The sequence below is a fragment of the Parus major genome, chromosome 14 (genome assembly GCF_001522545.3).
Source record: "Parus major isolate Abel chromosome 14, Parus_major1.1, whole genome shotgun sequence".
NCBI classification, from domain to species: Eukaryota; Metazoa; Chordata; class Aves; order Passeriformes; family Paridae; genus Parus; species Parus major.
In genome coordinates, this window is record NC_031783.1 from 12,745,730 (window position 1) to 12,754,778 (window position 9,049).

Here is a 9,049-nt window from a genome sequence, read left to right on the forward strand (position 1 = left end):
CGGCTGTTTCATGGTGAGGTCTCTGCTGAGGAGCTGCAGGCGCCACCTCCCCTGATCCAGCTCTGGAGGGCAATGCTGCCCTGTCGCTGCTGCTTTGTGCCTCCCTTTGCTCCAGGCAAAATTGGCTCAGATCAGGCTCCAAACTGTTCACTCGGCTGCTGGTGATGTTTCCCTGTCTCCTGCCTGCAGCAAACTGAAGATCTGAGGGGAGCTGCTGGTGGATTCAGGAAGTGGCAGTGACTTCCATCTGCTGTGGTGATGCCAACAGCTCCTCTGTCCCCTGGGTCCCAGGTGGATGGAGTCATCCAGACCCACTGATGCTTTGGGAGCTCCAACAGCCCCTCTGCTCCTGCCCTAGGGGAGCAAAGCAGAATATTCTCCAGTAAGCATGGGGAAAATTGTCAACAGTGGGTCATGCCCAGCCCTGAAATAGGCAGCTGTGGTTGCCTTCAGGACAGCAGTTTCACATCTGTCTGCTGGTACTGAGTGTGACCCACAGAGCTTGAGTTTCCAGGGAAGGGACTGAGCAATCCCATCTCCAATTATTTCTGTTATTACAAGAGTAAACATGGGCTCGTGCCTCTGCTCCTCCTTGCTTTCTCTTGGTACTGAGTAGGCTTTTGGGTTTAGCTGTGATGATTGCCCAGTGGCCAGGTCCTGGCACCCTTCACTCTCAGGACTTGAGTCCAAGATAGAGCAGGAGCACAATCCTGGTGTGAACAGCCCCACTTGGGCTGTGGCTGAGCTGAACACACTGCTGGGGGCAGAGGAAGGAGGGAGATACCAGGCAGAGCAGCTCACACTGCCCCTGGCCTGGCTGGGTTGCAAGGTGGATGCAGCATCACTCATTTTTAGAGCCAGTGGGCAGAAAGGAGGTGCTGAGGCCAGAGGTGAGCACCAGCACCACTCTGATCCTGCCCAGGCTTGGGAGCAGCTTGTCCCTCTCTGCAGCACCCACACTCAGCTGGTCCCTGAGCATTCACCTCTCCTGTGCCACGTCCAACACACACAAGTCTCAGACAGGCCCTTGGCAGAGGCTTTTTTGGCTAATTAATGAACTGTGAGCTGATGAGGGCATTGTGCCCAGCTTGCTGGAGCTGAGGACAGCTGATGCTGGCTCCTCCAGCACTGGGTTATGTTTTGGGTGGGGGGTTTTAGCAGAGAGTTATGGATTATAATGAAGGATGTGGAGATTGCTGTATCTGGGTAAGTCCATAAAGTAAGCTAGAGGGTTTTGGCAGTACTCTGATATTTTGGATGCTGTTTAGCAGGGGCAAGGAAGGCCCTGGGAGAGACTCATTTCTTCACAAGAGTAGTCGGGAGCTGGGGAGCAGCAGGTGACACAGGGACATGGATCCACTTTTTATCCATGTGATCAGGTCCACACAGTGGGTACAGGGTCACTTTTGGGTGCCAGCCTGGTGTGCAACTCCTCAGCATCTCCCTTGTCACTGCTGTCCCCTCCTCCCTGCTTGAGGGAGGCTGGTGACACCATCAGCTGCTGCTCCTCGGGAGCTCCAGGTCAAGGCTGATAATTTATTTTAGCTGTGGAGGGAGGGCAGGCAGAGGATTGGGCCAGAAGCCTGTGCCTGTGGCTGGTGAAGGGAAGGTTTCTAGGGGCCAGCAGTGGGGCTGTGCTCTGCTGTTGTGCAGGGACCTGGGGTCACAGAGTGCTCCTGTCCCTTCCTTGGGACCATCCCAGCCTTCTGTCCCCAGAGCATCCGTGTTCCTTCTTCCCTTCTCTGGTACCATCCCAATCTTCTTTTCCTGGAACATCCATGTTCTTTCCTTCCTCTCCTGGGAGTATCCCTGCTCCTTCCCTGGGAGCATCCCAGCCTTTTCTCCTCCAGAGCATCCCTGTATGCTCCCTAGCAGCATTCCAGTCTTCTTCCTCCCATAACCTCCCTACTCTTCTGCTGGCAGCATCCCAGACTTTTCCCCTTGGTGCATCCATGCTCCTTGCCTTGTTTACTCCCATGACATCCCTCATCCCTTCTTCAGCAGCTCTCTGCAGCACCTTCTGTGAGGGCATCTGCCTTGAACTTGTGTTCCTTGACCCAGAGCAAAACATGAGAGGGGGGAAAAAATATTGATCTGTGTTTGCCTTCACCCAGCCCCTGAGCCAGAACTGCTGGGGGAGGCAGAGGGTGTTTGGCTGCTGTGTGTGCCACCAGCTCCTGCCTGGAGCTTGATCCAGCTGTGCTGGGATGAGGGGAATGTGGTGGGGGCAGAGCAGAGTGGGTCTGGCTCGGGCTGTGTGGCTGTGCCGCTGCTCTGCTGCGTTTTCCTGAGCAAATAATGCTGCAGCTTTTGGAATTGGGCCCAAACATTGAGTTCTGGCAGAGGAGAGCAAATCTCTGGGCTTTACCTGGCCCCACAGGCTCTGCTGTTGGCTGCAGCCTGAAGCAGGGATGCTGTGAAGGGAAATACAGAGCCCGGGCTGTGTCCCCTCTCTCTTCAGGACACAGAGCTCTCTGCCCCAGGTGTCCCCTGAGCACTGCCCTGCTCTCTGTGGGCACCAAGCACACTGAAATCATGCAGAGCATCTCTCCTCTCCTTGCCCGAAAACAATTTTAGAAATGAAAGCCAGGAGCCAGAGCCAGGGATGTTATCTCACCTCTTTTTACCTGTTTCAGATAGGAAACAGCCTTTCATCTCTCCCAGGGTGAAAGGCAATTTGCATTTCAAGAGGTCAGGAGAAGCTTTTTTTTCTCTTTACCATCCGAAATTCATTATTCAAAGTCTATTTGGAAACAAAACAACACATGCACGGGAAGATGGCCTCTGCAGGCTCAAATTAACTGCTCCTGTCATCCCTGATTTCCCTGGCTGCTGCTGGAGGATGCGGGATGGAGGAGGAGGTACGGGCGCTGCTGGAGATGTGAGTGGAGCAAACCTGTGAGCTGCTCCAGGGCTCGGGGGTCTCCCCTGGGAATCTGGGGGCTTTGCACCTCCCTGCCCTGCACAAGCTTGGCTTAGACAGGTCATTTCCCTGAGGATAACTCCATCCCCACCTCCCTGCAAGCTCTGCTTCCTTCCAGCTCCCAACTCGCCCTGGACTGGGACCTCAGCCTGGCTCCAACAACCCAGTCCTGCCTAACAAAAAGCCTCTGGCAGCCTGGTGCTTGGCTGGGGCTTGCTGGGTGCTGGGGCTTTGTTTCCTCAGCTGCTGCCTCTGCCCTCACTGTGCCATTTATTGATATCAGAGTTTGCATTAGCAGGTGCAACTCTGGGATATTCAATTACCTATAAAGAGCTGTAGCAACGCAAGACGTTGCTGGAGGCATCAAGGCCGTTGATTTCAGGGTTTTTTTCCCCTTGGTTTTGTGTTTTTACCTTGCATTTAAAGGAGACTTGAGGATGGGTAAAGTCACGCTGACTGAATAAAAAACGTAAGTTAAAAGTGGAGTAAAGAGAGGGAGAAATAAAGAAATAAATAATCCTGTTTATTAAATGAAACAGCTGGGTAGAAAAAAAAAATGATCTCCGGGAAGAAAGCAGCTCCCTGGGCTATTTTTAGCTCTTTTGTTTCTTCCCCCCCCTTTCCACCCCCACCCTTCTTGCACAGTCTGAGGGTTTGGTGTGTGTCAATCCTGCTGTTCTCCCTCACCTCCTGAGTGCCAGGTGATGTGCTCTTTTCTTATTTGCTGCTTTTTTTTTTTTTCTCCTTTTTTTTGCATCTTATTTATAGCGTGGGGATGGGGGGAAGGGCAGGAGCATCAGGAGAGGCCGTGCAGGGGCTGGGGAAAGGAGGGGGCAGCAGGGGCTGAGCCTCTCCTGCAGCATCCAGGGATGGATGTGGGCCCTCCCTCTGCTCCTCAGCAGCTCCAGGCCAGGAACCACGTCTGGTGTCTCCTCTCAGCTCCTGCACCAGTGGAGGAGCCCTGGATTTCCATCGCATCTTTCTCCCTCTAGGCACCGTCATTCCTGAAGCCATCCTAGCAAAGCTCTCCACTGGCCACAGGCACTCAGCCCAGCGACTTTCCCCTTGCCCAGCCATCCCTCCCAATTCCCACATCTCCCATCACATCTCCTGGACGCTGCTGCCCCAAGACCCCTCTCCCCTCATCTCCTCTGCCACCAGCTCCCCCCTCACCGAGCATCCTCGAGGGCTCCCATCCTTGTGCCATTATGGAAGAAATACATAATTCTTTTATTATTCAATTAGGAATTTAACACACAATCAGCTGATCGCTTTAAGAGGATTTCCTATAAGGCGGGATTTGAATAACGGGGCTATGAGTAATATATTCCCTTAACTGGTTTACTCCTTTATCAGATTTTTTTTCCCCCCTAAGCACTTTAATGCATTTACTTCCCCATTGTCAACACTTTTCTCCGAGCTCTTCCTCCCTCCCCGAGCTTATGCAAATCCCCCGTAAGGCGTTTAATGCTCCGTGTGTGTCAATAGTGCCCAAATCTTGGCGACAGCATTAGGCTTCATGCATGCCCCGGCTGATTAAGAGGGGTGGTGGGGCCACCTGCCCAAACCCCCTTCCAACCCCCACCGTGGGGCCAGCCAAGGGGCCTCGGTGCTGGGAGCTGCATTTTTCCAGAAAAAAAAGGCTGGAGCTGAAAGCTTTTCCTTTGCAGGGCAGGCCGTGAATGGGGAGCGCCAGGCTGAGCTGTCCGCCGCTGTTTGCTGCCCTGTCGCTCGGGTTTTGGGGTGTGTGGAGCTGCTCACTGGACAGGGGATGGCTCTGGCTGGGGTGTGAGCGGAGAAGGAAGAGGAAGGTGCTAGAAGAACCTCTGGAGCAGTGTCAGAGCTGATTTGTGCACACCCAGTCCATGCTGTGTGGCAGGGGATGCTCAGGGTGCCTGCTGGAGCCCTCTGGGAATGGTTTGGGCATCACTGGCAGCAAAAGCTGGGGTTTTCCCCTTTTTGTGCCACTGAAGGCTGAGGTCAGCTCACCCTCACCAGCCTCTGGGCTTTGTTTTGGGGGGTTAACAGCCTTTACAGGCAAGGGGGTGCCGAGGGAGAAGCCTGGAGCCTGGCTCAGGGGGATGGATTTGCCCCGCTCACCTCTGTGCGATGTTCGCTCTGAAAGCTCCAGACAGTGCTGGGACACGGCACAGGGCAGCCTGGGGAGGAGGGCAGCAGCAATGAAAGGAATAGCAAAAAGGGTTGGTCTGTAATTCCCGGTTTTCCCACTGCCTGAAGGTTTTGTGGCTGCTGGTGAAGCCCTGGGTGAGCACAACCCGGGGTGAACACCCCCTCCAAGGGTAAATGTCACATTTTCTCCTTCCAGAGAAAAATCTCCCTCAACCTGTGTCTGTGAATAGCCCGGAGAGTGGGAGCGAGCTGAACCGGCCCTTCCCGGCCTTGTTTCCTCTCCGCCCACCGCTGATTGTCTCCTTTTTTTATCCCGTCCTGCCACTCTGCCTGTGCGTGCAGCAATTATGCAAAGTTGCAATCAAGGAGCTGAATTAGGAGCTCGTCTTGGATTAATTAGTGATGGATGCAAATCTGTTCCAACAAAGAGGAGTGAGGGGGAATGCAAAGGCCATGGGTCTCCTTCCAGGGTTTCTCCAGCTCTCCCAGGTTGGTCTGAGGGCAGGAGGGATGCAGAGTAATGCCTTGCAGCAGAATTGGGGCATCCACGTGAAAGAATTTGGTTCTTGGCCTTGGGACAAGCCTTGGGTGCCCCAAAGCTGATGCTCAGCTCAGCCCCTGCATCTCCAAGGAGGTTTTAAACCCAGAGCTTTGGGCTTAGAGCATCTCCTCCCACCCCAGCCTTGCTGCAAAGCTTGGGGAAAAACCATTTAATCCCTGCGGCCTCCAGTGCTGAGCCCCTGCCAGCACTGGGGATTTCTGTTCGCCTGCAATCGGATTGTGACAAACCCCTCCACTCGCACTGAACAAATTCCCTGGCTGCTCCCCGCTCCTTGCAGGCCCCAGTAATCCCCCAAGTGTGATCTGGCCAAGAGGCAACATCCCTGATTAATCCCCGCCGTCTCCACGCAAAGCCGCTGCTGCCGAGGATGCTCCCGGTGCTGGCACGACACGCTCGGCCAGAGCCCGGGGAAGGATGCAAGGGGTGCAATGCTATTTAAAGGAGCTTTTCCAAGAGGGGATTGCAGGCTTGAGAGCAGCCTCTTCTTCCCATGAAGTGGAAAAGGTGGGTTTGCAGAGCTCCCAGGAGCACTGAGGGAGCGCCTGTGGGAAAGGGGGTGCAGCTGGTTCATCCCTTTGCCTGTCCCCTCAGTGCCCCCCACCCCAGCTGGTGCAGAGGGGACACCCACTGGGCACAGGATAACCAGGGCAGCCTGGCAGGGTGAGCACAGCTTGCTTAAGGAGCTCCTTGAGCAAGGGATGGCTCTTGGCTGTGCCCACAGGGATGAGGACAGTAGGGACAGCCCCTTCCCGTGGTCCCCAGGAGATGAAAGCCTTGGCTTGAGGTTTTTGGTGTGCAGACAGCTGAAAGGTCTCTTCTTCCTCTCCCCTCTGCAACAGCAATGATTAATAAAACCTGACTCGGCTAGAAGGGCAAGGAAAAAAACAACAATACAGGACATTTCTGGAGATTGTCCTAATCCAGCATCTCAGAGCCAAATGAATCAACAGCTTCTTATTCTGCCTGCAGGATTAGTCAATGTTCATCCAGGCTCCTGGGAAGTGAGGTGAGGCTCTGCATAGCAAGGAGCAGTGGCGAGGTGGCCACAGGATGTTGGCTGGTTCATGGAGCCAAGCAAATCCCTCCTTGTAATCCTGCAAACACTGTTGGGATGCACCCACTCGTGCTGGGAGCCACGGGACAGCAGGGAGGGGCAGGAGAAAGAGAGAATGGAAAAATACCTCTAAAAATCTGCAGTGTGGATGAGGGATGAGGCTGTGGGGTGTGGGGGAAAGACTCGAGGCTGGGGCTGTGTGTAAGGGATGTCCCCCAGGCCACAGGGACCAGGATGCCACAGGGACCAGGAGCACCATGCCTGGCTGGTTCTCCTGGCTGTTAAAGTGGGTCAAGCAGAAACCCAAGGAGCATCTGAGCTCACCAACCTTGAGCCAACTATGTGGGAGTTGAATTATTCAGGGCCAGCTTAAAAAATTGAAAAGCCCAGCAAAACTCCAGGAGAGTGCAGCCCATGGGACCCCCCTACCCTTGTCAGGCAGAGGCAGCTCAGCCTGCCCATGCTCAGGGGGCACCTTGGGCATTTTGGGAGGTGGGGACAGTGCAGTTTGTGTCCAATGCCCTTGGGGATGGGGAAAGCAGAGAGAAAGCGCCCAGAGAAGGTCACAGGGAAGTTCTTCCCGTGTTCCCTGTGGCATTCCAAGCTGTAGCAATTTCCTTGGGTATCCCAGCATGGCTCTGTCACACCCAGAGCAGGAGTAGTTAGAAGGGAACCCCCTTGTCCCCTTAAACGAGGATCTCTTGATCGTGTGATTTTAGAGAGGGGTTTAAAACTTGACCTTTGCCAGCCAGCTTGGGGAACACCACATCCATCCACATCCATCTGGGAGCTGAGATGTTCCCCTCAGCTTGGCTGTCTCTACAGGACCACCCCTGGTTGTATTCCCAGGGCGTTGGAATGGGGAGAAGCGGCTCCTGGGGGGAATCCCTGTGGTGAGTAATGCTGCCTGGCGAGCGCCGGGAAAAGGCGGGTGCACATATGCTCCAGCTCATCCTGCTCTTTTCATGGAGCACTCTCACTGTCTGGGTGCCAACCAGTGGCAGACATGGCCAGGGAACCCCCACCACACTCACCCCCCCTTTTATTTTACATTTCCAAGGTTCCTGGAAGAGGGTGATGGAGCCTGGTGTAGGGCAAGGGGATGTACCCCAAGCAGAGTGAGGTGCATTGAGATTTGACAATGACATTAATGAAATTAGAGATGAGCAAACAGCCCAAAAATCCCCCTTTGCACCAGAGGGCCGAGCTGTGCAGGTGCTCAGCCCAGAGGGGAGCAGGGCAGGCTGAGCCCCGGCTCCAGGCCGTGCTTGGCAAGGCAGTCGGGTGCGCTTTGAGCCAAACTCCGGCTATTTCAGCCAAGGAGAAGAGATGGAAATTTCCACCTGGCCTGTTTTCTTCCCTGTGATGAATTTGCAGGAGCCCCCTTCCTCAGCCCCTCGCAGCAGAAGGGCGGCTGGGGCGGTACAGGCGTTGTGTCTCTGATTTCCTCTGGTGGCAGCAGCAGCAGCAGCAGCAGCAGCAGCGCATCCCCGGCCCCACACGCTGATTTACACAACGCAGCATTTATTGACTGCGAGGAGATTGTAATTCACAGCCCGGCGTGGTGCAGCCACGGCCTGGGAGCAGGGATGGTTCCTCCCCTCCTTCCTGCTGCCTCCATCCTCACACACTCCGGGGGAAGAGCCCAGCAAGGTCCAGTTTGCTGGGAGGGGGCACCTGCTGAGTTCCCCCCTCTGTGCCTTGCTCCTGGAGAAAACCTGATAGCATCAGCTCCCCGTGATGGAGCCTGCAGCCTGGGCCAGCTCACCCAGCCCAGGACGGGTGGGGACACCCACGAGGTCTCTGCCTGGGTCACCCACCTTTGAAACACGTCTTCTCCCTGGATGGATACCCACCCTGCCCCATGTTGCTGGTTCCCCTCCTCCTCTGCTTCCATTCCCTGGTTTTGGAGGGGACCAGAGACCCTTTGGCTTTTTCCTCAAAAAGCTGGGGGATTGCTCTTCTGCTAGCCAGAGCTGCAATCCATCCATCCATCTATCCATCCATCCATCCATCTATCCATCCATCCATCCATCTATCCATCCATCCATCCATCTATCCATCCATCCATCTATCCATCCATCCATCCATCTATCCATCCATCCGTCTGTCCACCCATCCATCCTGATTCCATCAGCCCCTCTTAGACAAAACCCTTCACAGGGCAGCAATCACCCTCTCCCTGAAAAGCTCATGGCCTGAATGAAATTACCGGGGCTTTCTTCCTAATTAATCTCTCTTTGCAATTAGCTCCGGACCTCCGAAATCTCTCTGAGGCACCTCTAGCCGGTACCTCTAGCCGGTACCTATAGGCGGTGCCTATAGACAGAGGTATGGGCGTGCATCGGGAAAGCCTCTCCTGCGGCCCCGGGGCCGGCGG